The following is a 24,666-nucleotide window of genomic DNA, read 5'->3' as shown; positions in this document are numbered from 1 at the left end:
AACAATTCTGGCCCAAGTTAGAAGCAGAGCCAATATTGTAAGATGTCGATAGTCCATATCTCGGAAACTATAAGAGATAATGCATTTTGGCAATCGGCAACGTAATTAGCATGCCGAATATTACATGGAATGTGAATTGGAACCAAATCGCTAATTCATAAGACCATTTTACAATTCTGGCGCAAGTTAGAAGCAGAGCCAATATTGTAAGAAGTCGATAGTCCATATCTCGGAAACAATAAGAGATAATGCAATTTGGCAATCGGCAACGTAATTAGCATGCCGAATATTACTTGGAATGTGAATTGGAGCGAAATCGCTAATTCATAAGACCATTTTACAATTCTGGCCCAAGTTAGAAGCAGAGCCAATATTGTAAGATGTCGATAGTCCATATCTCGGAAACTATAAGAGATAATGCAATTTGGCAATCGGCAACGTAATTAGCATGCCGAATATTACTTGGAATGTGAATTGGAGCGAAATCGCTAATTCATAAGACCATTTTACAATTCTGGCCCAAGTTAGAAGCAGAGCCAATATTGTAAGATGTCGATAGTCCATATCTAGGAAACTATAAGAGATAATGCAATTTGGCTTTGGTTTGGTTTGGTTTGGTTTGGTTTGGTTTGGTTTGTTTTGGTTTGGTTTGGTTTGGTTAGGTTTGGTTTGGTTTGGCCAACAATTCTGGCCCAAGTAAGAAGCAGAGCCAATATTGTAAGATGTCGATAGTCCATATCTCTGAAACTATAAGAGATAATGCAATTAGGTTTTGGTTTGGTTTGGTTTGGTTTGGTTTGGTTTGGTTTGGCCAACAATTCTGGCCCAAGTTAGAAGCAGAGCCAATATTGTAAGATGTCGATAGTCCATATCTCTGAAACTATAAGAGATAATGCAATTTGGCTATGGTTTGGTTTGGTTTGGTTTGGTTTGGTTTGGTTTGGTTTGGTTTGGTTTGGTTTGGTTTGGTTTGGTTTGGTTTTTCCAACAATTCTGGCCCAAGTAAGAAGCAGAGCCAATATTGTAAGATGTCGATAGTCCATATCTCGGAAACTATAAGAGATAATGCATTTTGGCAATCGGCAACGTAATTAGCATGCCGAATATTACATGGAATGTGAATTGGAACCAAATCGCTAATTCATAAGACCATTTTACAATTCTGGCGCAAGTTAGAAGCAGAGCCAATATTGTAAGATGTCGATAGTCCATATCTCGGAAACTATAAGAGATAATGCAATTTGGCAATAGGCTACGTAATTAGCATGCCGAATATTACTTGGAATGTGAATTGGAGCGAAATCGCTAATTCATAAGACCGTTTTACAAATTTGACCCCAGTTAGAAACAGACTCTAAGGTGTAAAATTTCGATTGACCATATCTCGGAAACTGTAAGAGATAATGCAATTTGGCAATCGGCAACGTAATTAGCATGCCGAATATTACTTGGATTGCGAATTGGAACGAAATCGCTAATTCATAAGACCGTTTTACAATTCAGGCCCAAGTTAGAAGAAGAGCCAATATTGTAAGATGTCGATAGTCCATATCTCGGAAACTATAAGAGATAATGCAATTTGGCAATCGTCAACGTAATTAGCATGCCGAATATTACTTGGAATGTGAATTGGAGCGAAATCGCAAATTCATAAGACCATTTTACAATTTTGACCCCAGTTAGAAACAGACTCTAAGGTGTAAAATTTCGATTGCCCATATCTCGGAAACTATAAGAGATAATGTAATTTGGCTATCGGCAACGTAATTAGCATGCCGAATATTACTTGGATTGTGAATTGGAACGAAATCGCCAATTCATAAGACCGTTTTACAATTTTGACCCCATTTAGAAACAGACTCTAAGGTGTAAAATTTCGATTGACCATATCTCGGAAACTGTAAGAGATAATGCAATTTGGCAATCGGCAACGTAATTATCATGCCGAATATTACTTGGATTGTGAATTGGAACGAAATCGCTAATTCATAAGACCGTTTTACAATTCTGTCCCAAGTTAGAAGCAGAGCCAATATTGAAAGATGTCGATGGTCCATATCTAGGAAACTATAAGAGATAATGCAATTTGGCAATCGGCAACGTAATTAGCATGCCGAATATTACTTGGAATGTGAATTGGAGCGAAATCGCTAATTCATAAGACCATTTTACAATTCTGGCCCAAGTTAGAAGCAGAGCCAATATTGTAAGATGTCGATAGTCCATATCTAGGAAACTATAAATGATAATGCAATTTGGCAATCGGCAACGTAATTAGCATGCCGAATATTACTTGGAATGTGAATTGGAGCGACATCGCTAATTCATAAGACCATTTTACAATTCTGGCCCAAGTTAGAAGCAGAGCCAATATTGTAAGATGTCAATAGTCCATATCTCGGAAACTATAAGAGATAATGCAATTTGGCTTTGGTTTGGTTTGGTGTGGTTTGGTTTGGTTTGTTTTGGTTTGGTTTGGTTTGGTTAGGTTTGGTTTGGTTTGGCCAACAATTCTGGCCCAAGTAAGAAGCAGAGCCAATATTGTAAGATGTCGATAGTCCATATCTCGGAAACTATAAGAGATAATGCATTTTGGCAATCGGCAACGTAATTAGCATGCCGAATATTACATGGAATGTGAATTGGCACCAAATCGCTAATTCATAAGACCATTTTACAATTCTGGCGCAAGTTAGAAGCAGAGCCAATATCGTAAGATGTCGATAGTCCATATCTCGGAAACTATAAGAGATAATGCAATTTGGCAATAGGCTACGTAATTAGCATGCCGAATATTACTTGGAATGTGAATTGGAGCGAAATCGCTAATTCATAAGACCGTTTTACAAATTTGACCCCAGTTGGAAACAGACTCTAAGGTGTAAAATTTCGATTGACCATATCTCGGAAACTGTAAGAGATAATGCAATTTGGCAATCGGCAACGTAATTAGCATGAAGAATATTACTTGGATTGTGAATTGGAACGAAATCCCTAATTCATAAGACCGTTTTACAATTTTGACCCCAGTTAGAAACAGACTCTAAGGTGTAAAATTTCGATTGCCCATATCTCGGAAACTATAAGAGATAATGCAATTTGGCAATCGGCAACGTAATTAGCATGCCGAATATTACTTGGAATGTGAATTGGAGCGAAATCGCTAATTCATAAGACCATTTTACAATTCTGGCCCAAGTTAGAAGCAGAGCCAATATTGTAAGATGTCGATAATCCATATCTCGGAAACTATAAGAGATAATGCAATTTGGCAATAGGCAACGTAATTAGCATGCCGAATATTACTTGGAATGTGAATTGGAGCGAAATCGCTAATTCATAAGACCGTTTTACAATTTTGACCCCAGTTAGAAACAGACTCTAAGGTGTAAAATTTCGATTGACCATATCTCGGAAACTGTAAGAGATAATGCAATTTGGCAATCGGCAACGTAATTAGCATGCCGAATATTACTTGGATTGTGAATTGGAACGAAATCGCCAATTCATAAGACCGTTTAACAATTTTGACCCCAGTTAGAAACAGACTCTAAGGTGTAAAATTTCGATTGACCATATCACGGAAACTGTAAGAGATAATGCAATTTGGCAATCGGCAACGTAATTAGCATGCCGAATATTACTTGGATTGTGAATTGGAATGAAATCGCTAATTCATAAGACCGTTTTACAATTCTCGCCCAAGTTAGAAGCAGAACCAATATTGTAAGAAGTCGATAGTCCATATCTAGGAAACTATAAGAGATAATGCAATTTGGCAATCGGCAACGTAATTAGCATGCCGAATATTACTTGGAATGTGAATTGGAGCGAAATCGCTAATTCATAAGACCATTTTACAATTCTGGCCCAAGTTAGAAGCAGAGCCAATATTGTAAGATGTCGATAGTCCATATCTAGGAAACTATAAGAGATAATGCAATTTGGCAATGGGCAACGTAATTAGCATGCCGAATATTACTTGGAATGTGAATTGGAGCGAAATCGCTAATTCATAAGACCATTTTACAATTCTGGCCCAAGTTAGAAGCAGAGCCAATATTGTAAGATGTCGATAGTCCATATCTCTGAAACTATAAGAGATAATGCAATTAGGTTTTGGTTTGGTTTGGTTTGGTTTGGTTTGGTTTGGTTTGGTTTGGCCAACAATTCTGGCCCAAGTTAGAAGCAGAGCCAATATTGTAAGATGTCGATAGTCCATATCTCGGAAACTATAAGAGATAATGCATTTTGGCAATCGGCAACGTAATTAGCATGCCGAATATTACATGGAATGTGAATTGGAACCAAATCGCTAATTCATAAGACCATTTTACAATTCTGGCGCAAGTTAGAAGCAGAGAAAATATTGTAAGATGTCGATAGTCCATATCTCGGAAGCTATAAGAGATAATGCATTTTGGCAATCGGCAACGTAATTAGCATGCCGAATATTACATGGAATGTGAATTGGAACCAAATCGCTAATTCATAAGACCATTTTACAATTCAGGCCCAAGTTAGAAGCAGAGCCAATATTGTAAGATGTCGATAGTCCATATCTCGGAAACTATAAGAGATAATGCAATTTAGCAATAGGAAACGTAATTAGCATGCCGAATATTACTTGGAATGTGAATTGGAGCGAAATCGCTAATTCATAAGACCGTTTTACAATTTTGACCCCAGTTAGAAACAGACTTTAAGGTGTAAAATTTCGATTGACCATATCTCGGAAACTATAAGAGATAATGCAATTTGGCTATCGGCAACGTAATTAGCAAGCCGAATATTACTTGGAATGTGAATTGGAGCGAAATCGCTAATTCATAAGACCATTTTACAATTCTGGCCCAAGTTAGAAGCAGAGCCAATATTGTAAGATGTCGATAGTCCATATCTCGGAAACTATAATGATAATGCAATTTGGTTTTGGTTGGGTTTGGTTTGGTTTGGTTTGGTTAGGTTTGGTTTGTTTTGGTTTGGTTTGGTTTTGTTTGGCCAACAATTCTGTCCCAAGTTAGAAGCAGAGCCAATATTGTAAGATGTCGATAGTCCATATCTCGGAAACTATAAGAGATAATGCATTTTGGCAATCGGCAACGTAATTAGCATGCCGAATATTACTTGGATTGTGAATTGGAACGAAATCGCTAATTCATAAGACCGTTTTACAATTCTGGCCCAAGTTAGTAGCAGAGCCAATAATGTAAGATGTCAATAGTCCATACCTCGGAAACTATAAGAGATAATGCAATTTGGTTTTGGTTTGGTTTGGTTTGGTTTGGTTTGGTTTGGTTTGGTTTGATTTGGTTTGGTTTGGTTTGGTTTGGTTTGGTTTGGTTTGGTTTGGTTGTTTTGTTTGGCCAACAATTCTGGCCCAAGTTAGAAGCAGAGCCAATATTGTAAGATGTCGATAGTCCATATCTCGGAAACTATAAGAGATAATGCATTTTGGCAATCGGCAACGTAATTAGCATGCCGAATATTACATGGAATGTGAATTGGAACTAAATCGCTAATTCATAAGACCATTTAACAATTCTGGCGCAAGTTAGAAGCAGAGCCAATATTGTAAGAAGTCGATAGTCCATATCTCGGAAACAATAAGAGATAATGCAATTTGGCAATCGGCAACGTAATTAGCATGGCGAATATTACTTGAAATGTGAATTGGAGCGAAATCGCTAATTCATAAGACCATTTTACAATTCTGGCCCGAGTTAGAAGCAGAGCCAATATTGTAAGATGTCGATAGTCCATATCTAGGAAACTATAAGAGATAATGCATTTTGGCAATCGGCAACGTAATTAGCATGCCGAATATTACATGGAATGTGAATTGGAACCAAATCGCTAATTCATAAGACCATTTTACAATTCTGGCGCAAGTTAGAAGCAGAGCCAATATTGTAAGAAGTCGATAGTCCATATCTCGGAAACTATAAGAGATAATGCAATTTGGCAATCGGCAACGTAATTAGCATGCCGAATATTACTTGGAATGTGAATTGGAGCGAAATCGCTAATTCATAAGACCATTTTACAATTCTGGCCCAAGTTAGAAGCAGAGCCAATATTGTAAGATGTCGATAATCCATATCTCGGAAACTATAAGAGATAATGCAATTTGGCAATAGGCAACGTAATTAGCATGCCGAATATTACTTGGAATGTGAATTGGAGCGAAATCGCTAATTCATAAGACCGTTTTACAATTTTGACCCCAGTTAGAAACAGACTCTAAGGTGTAAAATTTCGATTGACCATATCTCGGAAACTGTAAGAGATAATGCAATTTGGTAATCGGCAACGTAATTAGCATGCCGAATATTACTTGGATTGTGAATTGGAACGAAATCGCCAATTCATAAGACCGTTTAACAATTTTGACCCCAGTTAGAAACAGACTCTAAGGTGTAAAATTTCGATTGACCATATCACGGAAACTATAAGAGATAATGCAATTTGGCTATCGGCAACGTAATTAGCAAGCCGAATATTACTTGGAATGTGAATTGGAGCGAAATCGCTAATTCATAAGACCATTTTACAATTCTGGCCCAAGTTAGAAGCAGAGCCAATATTGTAAGATGTCGATAGTCCATATCTCGGAAACTATAATGATAATGCAATTTGGTTTTGGTTTGGTTTGGTTTGGTTTGGTTTGGTTAGGTTTGGTTTCTTTTGGTTTGGTTTGGTTTTGTTTGGCCAACAATTCTGGCCCAAGTTAGAAGCAGAGCCAATATTGTAAGATGTCGATAGTCCATATCTCGGAAACTATAAGAGATAATGCATTTTGGCAATCGGCAACGTAATTAGCATGCCGAATATTACTTGGATTGTGAATTGGAACGAAATCGCTAATTCATAAGACCGTTTTACAATTCTGGCCTAAGTTAGTAGCAGAGCCAATATTGTAAGATGTCAATAGTCCATATCTCGGAAACTATAAGAGATAATGCAATTTGGTTTTGGTTTGGTTTGGTTTGGTTTGGTTTGGTTTGGTTTGGTTTGGTTTGGTTTGGTTTGGTTTGGTTTGGTTTGGTTTGGTTTGGTTTGGTTTGGTTTGGTTTGGTTTGGTTTGGTTTGGTTTGGTTTGGTTTGGTTTGGTTTGGTTTGGTTTGGTTTGGTTTGGTTTGGTTTGGTTTTGTTTGGCCAACAATTCTGGCCCAAGTTAGAAGCAGAGCCAATATTGTAAGATGTCGATAGTCCATATCTCGGAAACTATAAGAGATAATGCATTTTGGCAATCGGCAACGTAATTAGCATGCCGAATATTACATGGAATGTGAATTGGAACCAAATCGCTAATTCATAAGACCATTTTACAATTCTGGCGCAAGTTAGAAGCAGAGCCAATATTGTAAGAAGTCGATAGTCCATATCTCGGAAACAATAAGAGATAATGCAATTTGGCAACCGGCAACGTAATTAGCATGCCGAATATTACTTGGAATGTGAATTGGAGCGAAATCGCTAATTCATAAGACCATTTTACAATTCTGGCCCAAGTTAGAAGCAGAGCCAATATTGTAAGATGTCGATAGTCCATATCTAGGAAACTATAAGAGATAATGCATTTTGGCAATCGGCAACGTAATTAGCATGCCGAATATTACATGGAATGTGAATTGGAACCAAATCGCTAATTCATAAGACCATTTTACAATTCTGGCGCAAATTAGAAGCAGAGCCAATATTGTAAGATGTCGATAGTCCATATCTCGGAAACTATAAGAGATAATGCAATTTGGCAATCGGCAACGTAATTAGCATGCCGAATATTACTTGGAATGTGAATTGGAGCGAAATCGCTAATTCATAAGACCATTTTACAATTCTGGCCCAAGTTAGAAGCAGAGCCAATATTGTAAGATGTCGATAGTCCATATCTAGGAAACTATAAGAGATAATGCATTTTGGCAATCGGCAACGTAATTAGCATGCCGAATATTACATGGAATGTGAATTGGAACCAAATCGCTAATTCATAAGACCATTTTACAATTCTGGCGCAAGTTAGAAGCAGAGCCAATATTGTAAGATGTCGATAGTCCATATCTCGGAAACTATAAGAGATAATGCATTTTGGCAATCGGCAACGTAATTAGCATGCCGAATATTACATGGAATGTGAATTGGAACCAAATCGCTAATTCATAAGACCATTTTACAATTCTGGCGCAAGTTAGAAGCAGAGCCAATATTGTAAGAAGTCGATAGTCCATATCTCGGAAACTATAAGAGATAATGCATTTTGGCAATCGGCAACGTAATTAGCATGCCGAATATTACATGGAATGTGAATTGGAACCAAATCGCTAATTCATAAGACCATTTTACAATTCAGGCCCAAGTTAGAAGCAGAGCCAATATTGTAAGATGTCGATAGTCCATATCTCGGAAACTATAAGAGATAATACATTTTGGCAATCGGCAACGTAATTAGCATGCCGAATATTACATGGAATGTGAATTTGAACCAAATCGCTAATTCATAAGACCATTTTACAATTCAGGCCCAAGTTAGAAGCAGAGCCAATATTGTAAGATGTCGATAGTCCATATCTCGGAAACTATAAGAGATAATGCAATTAGGTTTTGGTTTGGTTTGGTTTGGTTTGGTTTGGTTTGGTTTGGTTTGATTTGGTTTGACCAACAATTCCGGCTCAAGTTAGAAGCAGAGCCAATATTGTAAGATGTCGATAGTGCATATCTCGGAAACTATAAGAGATAATGCATTTTAGTAATCGGCAACATAATTAGCATGCCGAATATTACATGGAATGTGAATTGGAACCAAATCTCTAATTCATAAGACCATTTTACAATTCTGGCGCTAGTTAGAAGCAGAGCCAATATTGTAAGATGTCGATAGTCCATATCCCGGAAACTATAAGTGATAATGCAATTTGGCAATCGGCAACGTAATTAGCATGCCGAATATTACTTGGAATGTGAATTGGAGCGAAATCGCTAATTCATAAGACCATTTTACAATTCTGGCCCAAGTTAGAAGCAGAGCCAATATTGTAAGATGTCGATAGTCCATATCTAGGAAACTATAAGAGATAATGCAATTTGGCAATCGGCAACGTAATTAGCATGCCGAATATTACTTGGAATGTGAATTGGAGCGAAATCGCTAATTCATAAGACCATTTTACAATTCTGGCCCAAGTTAGAAGCAGAGCCAATATTGTAAGGTGTCGATAGTCCATATCTCGGAAACTATAAGAGATAATGTAATTTGGCAATAGGCAACGTAATTAGCATGCCGAATATTACTTGGAATGTGAATTGGAGCGAAATCGCTAATTCATAAGACCGTTTTACAATTTTGACCCCAGTTAGAAACATACTCTAAGGTGTAAAATTTCGATTGACTATATCTCGGAAACTGTAAAAGATAATGCAATTTGGCAATCGGCAACGTAATTAGCATGCCGAATATTACTTGGATTGTGAATTGGAACGAAATCGCTAATTCATAAGACCGTTTTACAATTCTGGCCCAAGTTAGAAGCAGAGCCAATATTGTAAGATGTCGATAGTCCATATCTCGGAAACTATAAGAGATAATGTAATTTGGCAATAGGCAACGTAATTAGCATGCCGAATATTACTTGGAATGTGAATTGGAGCGAAATCGCTAATTCATAAGACCGTTTTACAATTTTGACCCCAGTTAGAAACATACTCTAAGGTGTAAAATTTCGATTGACCATATCTCGGAAACTGTAAAAGATAATGCAATTTGGCAATCGGCAACGTAATTAGCATGCCGAATATTACTTGGATTGTGAATTGGAACGAAATCGCTAATTCATAAGACCGTTTTACAATTCTGGCCCAAGTTAGAAGCAGAGCCAATATTGTAAGATGTCGATAGTCCATATCTAGGAAACTATAAGAGATAATGCAATTTGGCAATCGGCAACGTAATTAGCATGCCGAGTATTACTTGGAATGTGAATTGGAGCGAAATCGCTAATTCATAAGACCATTTTACATTTCTGGCCCAAGTTAGAGGCAGAGCCAATATTGTAAGATGTCAGTAGTTCATATCTCGGAAACTATAAGAGATAATGCAATTTGGCTTTGGTTTGGTTTTGTTTGGTTTGGTTTGGTTTGGTTTGGTTTGGCCAACAATTCTGGCCCAAGTTAGAAGCAGAGCCAATATTGTAAGGTGTCGATAGTCCATATCTCGGAAACTATAAGAGATAATGTAATTTGGCAATAGGCAACGTAATTAGCATGCCGAATATTACTTGGAATGTGAATTGGAGCGAAATCGCTAATTCATAAGACCGTTTTACAATTTTGACCCCAGTTAGAAACATACTCTAAGGTGTAAAATTTCGATTGACCATATCTCGGAAACTGTAAAAGATAATGCAATTTGGCAATCGGCAACATAATTAGCATGCCGAATATTACTTGGATTGAGAATTGGAACGAAATCGCTAATTCATAAGACCGTTTTACAATTCTGGCCCAAGTTAGAAGCAGAGCCAATATTGTAAGATGTCGATAGTCCATATCTAGGAAACTATAAGAGATAATGCAATTTGGCAATCGGCAACGTAATTAGCATGCCGAGTATTACTTGGAATGTGAATTGGAGCGAAATCGCTAATTCATAAGACCATTTTACATTTCTGGCCCAAGTTAGAGGCAGAGCCAATATTGTAAGATGTCAGTAGTCCATATCTCGGAAACTATAAGAGATAATGCAATTTGGCTTTGGTTTGGTTTGGTTTGGTTTGGCCAACAATTCTGGCCCAAGTTAGAAGCAGAGCCAATATTGTAACATGTCGATAGTCCATATCTAGGAAACTATAAGAGATAATGCAATTTGGCAATCGGCAACGTAATTAGCATGCCGAATATTACTTGGAATGTGAATTGGAGCGAAATCGCTAATTCATAAGACCATTTTACAATTCTGGCCCAAGTTAGAAGCAGAGCCAATATTGTAAGATGTCGATAGTCCATATGTCGGAAACTATAAGAGATAATGCAATTTGGCAATAGGCAACCTAATTAGCATGCCGAATATTACTTGGAATGTGAATTGGAGCGAAATCGCTAATTCATAAGACCGTTTTACAATTTTGACCCCAGTTAGAAACATACTCTAAGGTGTAAAATTTCGATTGACCATATCTGGGAAACTGTAAGAGATAATGCAATTTGGCAATCGGCAACGTAATTAGCATGCCGAATATTACTTGGATTGCGAATTGGAACGAAATCGCTAATTCATAAGACCGTTTTACAATTCAGGCCCAAGTTAGAAGCAGAGCCAATATTGTAAGATGTCGATAGTCCATATCTCGGAAACTATTAGAGATAATGCAATTTGGCAATCGTCAACGTAATTAGCATGCCGAATATTACTTGGAATGTGAATTGGAGCGAAATCGCTAATTCATAAGACCATTTTACAATTTTGACCCCAGTTAGAAACAGACTCTAAGGTGTAAAATTTCGATTGCCCATATCTCGGAAACTATAAGAGATAATGTAATTTGGCTATCGGCAACGTAATTAGCATGCCGAATATTACTTGGATTGTGAATTGGAACGAAATCGCCAATTCATAAGACCGTTTTACAATTTTGACCCCAGTTAGAAACAGACTCTAAGGTGTAAAATTTCCATTGACCATATCTCGGAAACTGTAAGAGATAATGCAATTTGGCAATCGGCAACGTAATTAGCATGCCGAATATTACTTGGAATGTGAATTGGAGCGAAATCGCTAATTCATAAGACCATTTTACAATTCTGGCCCAAGTTAGAAGCAGAGCCAATATTGTAAGATGTCGATAGTCCATATCTAGGAAACTATAAGGGATAATGCAATTTGGCAATCGGCAACGTAATTAGCATGCCGAATATTACTTGGAATGTGAATTGGAGCGACATCGCTAATTCATAAGACTATTTTACAATTCTGGCCCAAGTTAGAAGCAGAGCCAATATTGTAAGATGTTGATAGTCCATATCTCGGAAACTATAAGAGATAATGCAATTTGGCTTTGGTTTGGTTTGGTTTGGTGTGGTTTGGTTTGGTTTGTTTTGGTTTGGTTTGGTTTGGTTAGGTTTGGTTTGGTTTGGCCAACAATTCTGGCCCAAGTAAGAAGCAGAGCCAATATTGTAAGATGTCGATAGTCCATATCTCGGAAACTATAAGAGATAATGCATTTTGGCAATCGGCAACGTAATTAGCATGCCGAATATTACATGGAATATGAATTGGCACCAAATCGCTAATTCATAAGACCATTTTACAATTCTGGCGCAAGTTAGAAGCAGAGCCAATATCGTAAGATGTCGATAGTCCATATCTCGGAAACTATAAGAGATAATGCAATTTGGCAATAGGCTACGTAATTAGCATGCCGAATATTACTTGGAATGTGAATTGGAGCGAAATCGCTAATTCATAAGACCGTTTTACAAATTTGACCCCAGTTAGAAACAGACTCTAAGGTGTAAAATTTCGATTGACCATATCTCGGAAACTGTAAGAGATAATGCAATTTGGCAATCGGCAACGTAATTAGCATGAAGAATATTACTTGGATTGTGAATTGGAACGAAATCGCTAATTCATAAGACCGTTTTACAATTTTGACCCCAGTTAGAAACAGACTCTAAGGTGTAAAATTTCGATTGCCCATATCTCGGAAACTATAAGAGGTAATGCAATTTGGCAATCGGCAACGTAATTAGCATGCCGAATATTACTTGGAATGTGAATTGGAGCGAAATCGCTAATTCATAAGACCATTTTACAATTCTGGCCCAAGTTAGAAGCAGAGCCAATATTGTAAGATGTCGATAATCCATATCTCGGAAACTATAAGAGATAATGCAATTTGGCAATAGGCAACGTAATTAGCATGCCGAATATTACTTGGAATGTGAATTGGAGCGAAATCGCTAATTCATAAGACCGTTTTACAACTTTGACCCCAGTTAGAAACAGACTCTAAGGTGTAAAATTTCGATTGACCATATCTCGGAAACTGTAAGAGATAATGCAATTTGGCAATCGGCAACGTAATTAGCATGCCGAATATTACTTGGATTGTGAATTGGAACGAAATCGCCAATTCATAAGACCGTTTAACAATTTTGACCCCAGTTAGAAACAGACTCTAAGGTGTAAAATTTCGATTGACCATATCAAGGAAACTGTAAGAGATAATGCAATTTGGCAATCGGCAACGTAATTAGCATGCCGAATATTACTTGGATTGTGAATTGGAACGAAATCGCTAATTCATAAGACCGTTTTACAATTCTGGCCCAAGTTAGAAGCAGAGCCAATATTGTAAGATGTCGATAGTCCATATCTAGGAAACTATAAGAGATAATGCAATTTGGCAATCGGCAACGTAATTAGCATGCCGAATATTACTTGGAATGTGAATTGGAGCGAAATCGCTAATTCATAAGACCATTTTACAATTCTGGCCCAAGTTAGAAGCAGAGCCAATATTGTAAGATGTCGATAGTCCATATCTCTGAAACTATAAGAGATAATGCAATTAGGTTTTGGTTTGGTTTGGTTTGGTTTGGTTTGGTTTGGTTTGGTTTGGCCAACAATTCTGGCCCAAGTTAGAAGCAGAGCCAATATTGTAAGATGTCGATAGTCCATATCTCGGAAACTATAAGAGATAATGCATTTTGGCAATCGGCAACGTAATTAGCATGCCGAATATTACATGGAATGTGAATTGGAACCAAATCGCTAATTCATAAGACCATTTTACAATTCTGGCGCAAGTTAGAAGCAGAGCCAATATTGTAAGATGTCGATAGTCCATATCTCGGAAACTATAAGAGGTAATGCATTTTGGCAATCGGCAACGTAATTAGTATGCCGAATATTACATGGAATGTGAATTGGAACCAAATCGCTAATTCATAAGACCATTTTACAATTCAGGCCCAAGTTAGAAGCAGAGCCAATATTGTAAGATGTCGATAGTCCATATCTCGGAAACTATAAGAGATAATGCAATTTGGCAATAGGAAACGTAATTAGCATGCCGAATATTACTTGGAATGTGAATTGGAGCGAAATCGCTAATTCATAAGACCGTTTTACAATTTTGACCACAGTTAGAAACAGACTCTAAGGTGTAAAATTTCGATTGACCATATCTCGGAAACTATAAGAGATAATGCAATTTGGCTATCGGCAACGTAATTAGCAAGCCGAATATTACTTGGAATGTGAATTGGAGCGAAATCGCTAATTCATAAGACCATTTTACAATTCTGGCCCAAGTTAGAAGCAGAGCCAATATTGTAAGATGTCGATAGTCCATATCTCGGAAACTATAATGATAATGCAATTTGGTTTTGGTTGGGTTTGGTTTGGTTTGGTTTGGTTAGGTTTGGTTTGTTTTGGTTTGGTTTGGTTTTGTTTGGCCAACAATTCTGGCCCAAGTTAGAAGCAGAGCCAATATTGTAAGATGTCGATAGTCCATATCTCGGAAACTATAAGAGATAATGCATTTTGGCAATCGGCAACGTAATTAGCATGCCGAATATTACTTGGATTGTGAATTGGAACGAAATCGCTAATTCATAAGACCGTTTTACAATTCTGGCCCAAGTTAGTAGCAGAGCCAATATTGTAAGATGTCGATAGTCCATATCTAGGAAACTATAATAGATAATGCAATTTGGCAATCGGCAACGTAATTAGCATGCCGAATATTACTTGGAATGTGAATTGGAGCGAAATCGCTAATTCATAAGACCATTTTACAATTTTGACCCCATTTAGAAACAGACTCTAAGGTGTAAAATTTCGATTGCCCATATCTCGGAAACTATAAGAGATAATGCAATTTGGCAATCGGCAACGTAATTAGCATGCCGAATATTAATTGGATTGTGAATTGGAGCGAAATCGCTAATTCATAAGACCATTTTACAATTCTGGCCCAAGTTAGAAGCAGAGCCAATATTGTAAGATGTCAATAGTCCATATCTCGGAAACTATAAGAGATAATGCAATTTGGTTTTGTTTTGGTTTGGTTTGGTTTGGTTTGGTTTGGTTTGGTTTGGTTTGGTTTGGTTTGGTTTGGTTTGGTTTGGTTTGGTTTGGTTTGGTTTGATTTGGTTTGGCCAACAATTCTGGCCCAAGTTAGAAGCAGAGCCAATATTGTAAGATGTCGATAGTCCATATCTCGGAAACTATAAGAGATAATGCATTTTGGCAATCGGCAACGTAATTAGCATGCCGAATATTACTTGGATTGTGAATTGGAACGAAATCGCTAATTCATAAGACCGTTTTACAATTCTGGCCCAAGTTAGAAGCAGAGCCAATATTGTAAGATGTCGATAGTCCATATCTCGGAAACTATAAGAGATAATGCAATTTGGCAATCGGCAACGTAATTAGCATGCCGAATATTACTTGGAATGTGAATTGGAGCGAAATCGCTAATTCATAAGACCATTTTACAATTTTGACCCCAGTTAGAAACAGACTCTAAGGTGTAAAATTTCGATTGACCATATCTCGGAAACTGTAAGAGATAATGCAATTTGGCAATCGGCAACGTAATTAGCATGCCGAATATTACTTGGATTGTGAATTGGAACGAAATCGCTAATTCATAAGACCGTTTTACAATTCTGGCCCAAGTTAGTAGCAGAGCCAATATTGTAATATGTCGATAGTCCATATCTAGGAAACTATAAGAGATAATGCAATTTGGCAATCGGCAACGTAATTAGCATGCCGAATATTACTTGGAATGTGAATTGGAGCGAAATCGCTAATTCATAAGACCATTTTACAATTTTGACCCCAGTTAGAAACAGACTCTAAGGTGTAAAATTTCGATTGCCCATATCTCGGAAACTATAAGAGATAATGTAATTTGGCTATCGGCAACGTAATTAGCATGCCGAATATTACTTGGATTGTGAATTGGAACGAAATCGCCAATTCATAAGACCGTTTTACAATTTTGACCCCAGTTAGAAACAGACTCTAAGGTGTAAAATTTCGATTGACCATATCTCGGAAACTGTAAGAGATAATGCAATTTGGCAATCGGCAACGTAATTAGCATGCCGAATATTACTTGGATTGTGAATTGGAACGAAATCGCTAATTCATAAGACCGTTTTACAATTCTGTCCCAAGTTAGAAGCAGAGCCAATATTGAAAGATGTCGATGGTCCATATCTAGGAAACTATAAGAGATAATGCAATTTGGCAATCGGCAACGTAATTAGCATGCCGAATATTACTTGGAATGTGAATTGGAGCGAAATCGCTAATTCATAAGACCATTTTACAATTCTGGCCCAAGTTAGAAGCAGAGCCAATATTGTAAGATGTCGATAGTCCATATCTAGGAAACTATAAGGGATAATGCAATCTTTGGTTTGGTTTGGTTTGTTTTGGTTTGGTTTGGTTTGGTTAGGTTTGGTTTGGTTTGGCCAACAATTCTGGCCCAAGTTAGAAGCAGAGCCAATATTGTAAGATGTCGATAGTCCATATCTCGGAAACTATAAGAGATAATGCATTTTGGCAATCGGCAACGTAATTAGCATGCCGGTTCGTCCATCGATCGATGGACGAACCTGAATATTACTTGGAATGTGAATTGGAGCGAAATCGCTAATTCATAAGACCATTTTACAATTCTGGCGCAAGTTAGAAGCAGAGCCAATATCGTAAGATGTCGATAGTCCATATCTCGGAAACTATAAGAGATAATGCAATTTGGCAATAGGCTACGTAATTACCATGCCGAATATTACTTTGGAATGTGAATTGGAGCGAAATCGCTAATTCATAAGACCGTTTTACAAATTTGACCCCAGTTAGAAACAGACTCTAAGGTGTAAAATTTCGATTGACCATATCTCGGAAACTGTAAGAGATAATGCAATTTGGCAATCGGCAACGTAATTAGCATGCCGAATATTACTTGGATTGCGAATTGGATCGAAATCGCTAATTCATAAGACCATTTTACAATTCAGGCCCATGTTAGAAGCAGAGCCAATATTGTAAGATGTCGATAGTCCATATCTCGGAAACTATAAGAGATAATGCAATTTGGTTTTGGTTTGGTTTGGTTTGGTTTGGTTTGGTTTGGTTTGGTTTTTTTTGGTTTGGTTTGGTTTGGTTTGGTTTGGTTTGGTTTGGTTTGGTTTGGTTTGGTTTGGTTTGGTTTTGTTTGGCCAACAATTCTGGCCCAAGTTAGAAGCAGAGCCAATATTGTAAGATGTCGATAGTCCATATCTCGGAAACTATAAGAGATAATGCATTTTGGCAATCGGCAACGTAATTAGCATGCCGAATATTACTTGGATTGTGAATTGGAACGAAATCGCTAATTCATAAGACCGTTTTACAATTCTGGCCCAAGTTAGTAGCAGAGCCAATATTGTAAGATGTCGATAGTCCATATCTAGGAAACTATAAGAGATAATGCAATTTGGCAATCGGCAACGTAATTAGCATGCCGAATATTACTTGGAATGTGAATTGGAGCGAAATCGCTAATTCATAAGACCATTTTACAATTTTGACCCCAGTTAGAAACAGACTCTAAGGTGTAAAATTTCGATTGACCATATCTCGGAAACTGTAAGAGATAATGCAATTTGGCAATCGGCAACGTAATTAGCATGCCGAATATTACTTGGATTGTGAATTGGAACGAAATCGCTAATTCATAAGACCGTTTTACAATTCTGGCCCAAGTTAGTAGCAGAGCCAATATTGTAATATGTCGATAGTCCATATCTAGGAAACTATAAGAGATAATGCAATTTGGCAATCGGCAACGTAATTAGCATGCCGAATATTACTTGGAATGTGAATTGGAGCGAAATCGCTAATTCATAAGACCATTTTACAATTTTGACCCCAGTTAGAAACAGACTCTAAGGTGTAAAATTTCGATTGCCCATATCTCGGAAACTATAAGAGATAATGTAATTTGGCTATCGGCAACGTAATTAGCATGCCGAATATTACTTGGATTGTGAATTGGAACGAAATCGCCAATTCATAAGACCGTTTTACAATTTTGACCCCAGTTAGAAACAGACTCTAAGGTGTAAAATTTCGATTGACTATATCTCGGAAACTGTAAGAGATAATGCAATTTGGCAATCGGCAACGTAATTAGCATGCCGAATATTACATAGAATGTGAATTGGCACCAAATCGCTAATTCATAAGACCATTTTACAATTCTGGCGCAAGTTAGAAGCAGAGCCAATATCGTAAGATGTCGATAGTCCATATCTCGGAAACTATAAGAGATAATGCAATTTGGCAATAGGCTACGTAATTAGCATGCCGAATATTACTTGGAATGTGAATTGGAGCGAAATCACTTATTCATAAGACCGTTTTACAAATTTGACCCCAGTTAGAAACAGACTCTAAGGTGTAAAATTTCGATTGACCATATCTCGGAAACTGTAAGAGATAATGCAATTTGGCAATCGGCAACGTAATTAGCATGCCGAATATTACCTGGATTGCGAATTGGAACGAAATCGCTAATTCATAAGACCGTTTTACAATTCAGGCCCAAGTTAGAAGCAGAGCCAATATTGTAAGATGTCGATAGTCCATATCTCGGAAACTATAGGAGATAATGCAATTTGGCAATCGTCAACGTAATTAGCATGCCGAATATTACTTGGAATGTGAATTGGAGCGAAATCGCTAATTCATAAGACCATTTTACAATTTTGACCCCAATTAGAAACAGACTCTAAGGTGTAAAATTTCGATTGCCCATATCTCGGAAACTATAAGAGATAATGTAATTTGGCTATCGGCAACGTAATTAGCATGCCGAATATTACTTGGATTGTGAATTAGAACGAAATCGCCAATTCATAAGACCGTTTTACAATTCTGGCCCAAGTTAGAAGCAGAGCCAATATTGTAAGATGTCGATAGTCCATATCTAGGAAACTATAAGAGATAATGCAATTTGGCAATCGGCAACGTAATTAGCATGCCGAATATTACTTGGAATGTGAATTGGAGCGAAATCGCTTATTCATAAGACCATTTTACAATTCTGGCCCAAGTTAGAAGCAGAGCCAATATTGTAAGATGTCGATAGTCCATATCTAGGAAACTATAAGAGATAATGCAATTTGGCAATGGGCAACGTAATTAGCTTGCCGAATATTACTTGGAATGTGAATTGGAGCGAAATCGCTAATTCATAAGACCATTTTACAATTCTGGCCCAAGTTAGAAGCAGAGCCAATATTGTAAGATGTCGATAGTCCATATCTCTGAAACTATAAGAGATAATGCAATTAGGTTTTGGTTTGGTTTGGTTTGGTTTGGTTTGGTTTGGTTTGGTTTGGTTTGGCCAACAATTCTGGCCCAAGTTAGAAGCAGAGCCAATATTGTAAGATGTCGATAGTCCATATCTCGGAAACTATAAGAGATAATGCAATTTGGCTTTGGTTTGGTTTGGTGTGGTTTGGTTTGGTTTGTTTTGGTTTGGTTTGGTTTGGTTAGGTTTGGTTTGGTTTGGCCAACAATTCTGGCCCAAGTAAGAAGCAGAGCCAATATTGTAAGATGTCGATAGTCCATATCTCGGAAACTATAAGAGATAATGCATTTTGGCAATCGGCAACGTAATTAGCATGCCGAATATTACATGGAATGTGAATTGGCACCAAATCGCTAATTCATAAGACCATTTTACAATTCTGGCGCAAGTTAGAAGCAGAGCCAATATCGTAAGATGTCGATAGTCCATATCTCGGAAACTATAAGAGATAATGCAATTTGGCAATAGGCTACGTAATTAGCATGCCGAATATTACTTGGAATGTGAATTGGAGCGAAATCGCTAATTCATAAGACTGTTTTACAAATTTGACCCCAGTTAGAAACAGACTCTAAGGTGTAAAATTTCGATTGACCATATCTCGGAAACTGTAAGAGATAATGCAATTTGGCAATCGGCAACGTAATTAGCATGCCGAATATTACTTGGATTGCGAATTGGAACGAAATCGCTAATTCATAAGACCGTTTTACAATTCAGGCCCAAGTTAGAAGCAGAGCCAATATTGTAAGATGTCGATAGTCCATATCTCGGAAACTATAAGAGATAATGCAATTTGGCAATCGTCAACGTAATTAGCATGCCGAATATTACTTGGAATGTGAATTGGAGCGAAATCGCTAATTCATAAGACCATTTTACAATTTTGACCCCAGTTAGAAACAGACTCTAAGGTGTAAAATTTCGATTGCCCATATCTCGGAAACTATAAGAGATAATGTAATTTGGCTATCGGCAACGTAATTAGCATGCCGAATATTACTTGGATTGTGAATTGGAACGAAATCGCCAATTCATAAGACCGTTTTACAATTTTGACCCCAGTTAGAAACAGACTCTAAGGTGTAAAATTTCGATTGACCATATCTCGGAAACTGTAAGAGATAATGCAATTTGGCAATCGGCAACGTAATTATCATGCCGAATATTACTTGGATTGTGAATTGGAACGAAATCGCTAATTCATAAGACCGTTTTACAATTCTGTCCCAAGTTAGAAGCAGAGCCAATATTGAAAGATGTCGATGGTCCATATCTAGGAAACTATAAGAGATAATGCAATTTGGCAATCGGCAACGTAATTAGCATGCCGAATATTACTTGGAATGTGAATTGGAGCGAAATCGCTAATTCATAAGACCATTTTACAATTCTGGCCCAAGTTAGAAGCAGAGCCAATATTGTAAGATGTCGATAGTCCATATCTAGGAAACTATAAGGGATAATGCAATTTGGCAATCGGCAACGTAATTAGCATGCCGAATATTACTTGGAATGTGAATTGGAGCGACATCGCTAATTCATAAGACCATTTTACAATTCTGGCCCAAGTTAGAAGCAGAGCCAATATTGTAAGATGTCAATAGTCCATATCTCGGAAACTATAAGAGATAATGCAATATTGCTTTGGTTTGGTTTGGTGTGGTTTGGTTTGGTTTGTTTTGGTTTGGTTTGGTTTGGTTAGGTTTGGTTTGGTTTGGCCAACAATTCTGGCCCAAGTAAGAAGCAGAGCCAATATTGTAAGATGTCGATAGTCCATATCTCGGAAACTATAAGAGATAATGCATTTTGGCAACCGGCAACGTAATTAGCATGCCGAATATTACATGGAATGTGAATTGGCACCAAATCGCTAATTCATAAGACCATTTTACAATTCTGGCGCAAGTTAGAAGCAGAGCCAATATCGTAAGATGTCGATAGTCCATATCTCGGAAACTATAAGAGATAATGCAATTTGGCAATAGGCTACGTAATTAGCATGCCGAATATTACTTGGAATGTGAATTGGAGTGAAATCGCTAATTCATAAGACCGTTTTACAAATTTGACCCCAGTTAGAAACAGACTCTAAGGTGTAAAATTTCGATTGACCATATCTCGGAAACTGTAAGAGATAATGCAATTTGGCAATCGGCAACGTAATTAGCATGAAGAATATTACTTGGATTGTGAATTGGAACGAAATCGCTAATTCATAAGACCGTTTTACAATTTTGACCCCAGTTAGAAACAGACTCTAAGGTGTAAAATTTCGATTGCCCATATCTCGGAAACTATAAGAGATAATGCAATTTGGCAATCGGCAACGTAATTAGCATGCCGAATATTACTTGGAATGTGAATTGGAGCGAAATCGCTAATTCATAAGACCATTTTACAATTCTGGCCCAAGTTAGAAGCAGAGCCAATATTGTAAGATGTCGATAATCCATATCTCGGAAACTATAAGAGATAATGCAATTTGGCAATAGGCAACGTAATTAGCATGCCGAATATTACTTGGAATGTGAGTTGGAGCGAAATCGCTAATTCATAAGACCGTTTTACAATTTTGACCCCAGTTAGAAACAGACTCTAAGGTGTAAAATTTCGATTGACCATATCTCGGAAACCGTAAGAGATAATGCAATTTGGCAATCGGCAACGTAATTAGCATGCCGAATAATACTTGGATTGTGAATTGGAACGAAATCGCCAATTCATAAGACCGTTTAACAATTTTGACCCCAGTTAGAAATAGACTCTAAGGTGTAAAATTTCGATTGACCATATCACGGAAACTGTAAGAGATAATGCAATTTGGCAATCGGCAACGTAATTAGCATGCCGAATATTACTTGGATTGTGAATTGGAACGAAATCGCTAATTCATAAGACCGTTTTACAATTCTGGCCCAAGTTAGAAGCAGAGCCAATATTGTAAGATGTCGATAGTCCATATCTAGGAAACTATAAGAGATAATGCAATTTGGCAATCGGCAACGTAATTAGCATGCCGAATATTACTTGGAATGTGAATTGGAGCGAAATCGCTAATTCATAAGACCATTTTACAATTCTGGCCCAAGTTAGAAGCAGAGCCAATATTGTAAGATGTCGATAGTCCATCTCTAGGAAACTATAGGAGATAATGCAATTTGGCAATGGGCAACGTAATTAGCATGCCGAATATTACATGGAATGTGAATTGGAGCGAAATCGCTAATTCATAAGACCATTTTACAATTCTGGCCCAAGTTAGAAGCAGAGCCAATATTGTAAGATGTCGATAGTCCATATCTCTGAAACTATAAGAGATAATGCAATTTGGCTTTGGTTTGGTTTGGTTTGGTTTGGTTTGGTTTGGTTTGGTTTGGTTTGGTTTGGCCAACAATTCTGGCCCAAGTTAGAAGCAGAGCCAATATTGTAAGATGTCGATAGTCCATATCTCGGAAACTATAAGAGATAATGCATTTTGGCAATCGGCAACGTAATTAGCATGCCGAATATTACATGGAATGTGAATTGGAACCAAATCGCTAATTCATAAGACCATTTTACAATTCAGGCCCAAGTTAGAAGCAGAGCCAATATTGTAAGATGTCGATAGTCCATATCTCGGAAACTATAAGAGATAATGCAATTTGGCAATAGGCAACGTAATTAGCATGCCGAATATTACTTGGAATGTGAATTGGAGCGAAATCGCTAATTCATAAGACCGTTTTACAATTTTGACCCCAGTTAGAAACAGACTCTAAGGTGTAAAATTTCGATTGACCATATCTCGGAAACTATAAGAGATAATGCAATTTGGCTATCGGCAACGTAATTAGCAAGCCGAATATTACTTGGAATGTGAATTGGAGCGAAATCGCTAATTCATAAGACCATTTTACAATTCTGGCCCAAGTTAGAAGCAGAGCCAATATTGTAAGATGTCGATAGTCCATATCTCGGAAACTATAATGATAATGCAATTTGGCTTTGGTTTGGTTTGGTTTGGTTTGGTTTGGTTAGGTTTGGTTTGTTTTGGTTTGGTTTGGTTTGGTTTGGCCAACAATTCTGGCCCAAGTTAGAAGCAGAGCCAATATTGTAAGATGTCGATAGTCCATATCTCGGAAACTATAAGAGATAATGCATTTTGGCAATCGGCAACGTAATTAGCATGCCGAATATTACTTGGATTGTGAATTGGAACGAAATCGCTAATTCATAAGACCGTTTTACAATTCTGGCCCAAGTTAGAAGCAGAGCCAATATTGTAAGATGTCAATAGTCCATATCTCGGAAACTATAAGAGATAATGCAATTTGGCTTTGGTTTGGTTTGGTTTGGTTTGGTTTGGTTTGTTTTGGTTTGGTTTGGTTTGGTTTGGTTTGGTTTGGTTTGGTTTGGTTTGGTTTGGTTTGGTTTGGTTTGGTTTGGTTTGGTTTGGTTTGGTTTGGTTTGGTTTGGTTTGGTTTGGTTTGGTTTGGTTTGGTTTGGTTTGGTTTGGTTTGGTTTGGTTTGGTTTGGTTTGGTTTGGTTTGGTTTGGTTTGGTTTGGTTTGGTTTGGTTTGGTTTGGTTTGGCCAACAATTCTGGCCCAAGTTAGAAGCAGAGCCAATATTGTAAGATGTCGATAGTCCATATCTCGGAAACTATAAGAGATAATGCATTTTGGCAATCGGCAACGTAATTAGCATGCCGAATATTACATGGAATGTGAATTGGAACCAAATTGCTAATTCATAAGACCATTTTACAATTCTGGCGCAAGTTAGAAGCAGAGCCAATATTGTAAGAAGTCGATAGTCCATATCTCGAAAACAATAAGAGATAATGCAATTTGGCAATCGGCAACGTAATTAGCATGCCGAATATTACTTGGAATGTGAATTGGAGCGAAATCGCTAATTCATAAGACCATTTTACAATTCTGGCCCAAGTTAGAAGCAGAGCCAATATTGTAAGATGTCGATAGTCCATATCTAGGAAACTATAAGAGATAATGCAATTTGGCTTTGGTTTGGTTTGGTGTGGTTTGGTTTGGTTTGTTTTGGTTTGGTTTGGTTTGGTTAGGTTTGGTTTGGTTTGGCCAACAATTCTGGCCCAAGTAAGAAGCAGAGCCAATATTGTAAGATGTCGATAGTCCATATCTCTGAAACTATAAGAGATAATGCAATTAGGTTTTGGTTTGGTTTGGTTTGGTTTGGTTTGGTTTGGTTTGGCCAACAATTCTGGCCCAAGTTAGAAGCAGAGCCAATATTGTAAGATGTCGATAGTCCATATCTCGGAAA

Source organism: Rhynchophorus ferrugineus, unplaced genomic scaffold, assembly GCF_030347505.1.
Source record: "Rhynchophorus ferrugineus isolate W39M unplaced genomic scaffold, kcgeb_rfMv2 rfM13, whole genome shotgun sequence".
Lineage (NCBI taxonomy): Eukaryota > Metazoa > Arthropoda > Insecta > Coleoptera > Curculionidae > Rhynchophorus > Rhynchophorus ferrugineus.
Note: the sequence above shows the minus strand (reverse complement) of the source record.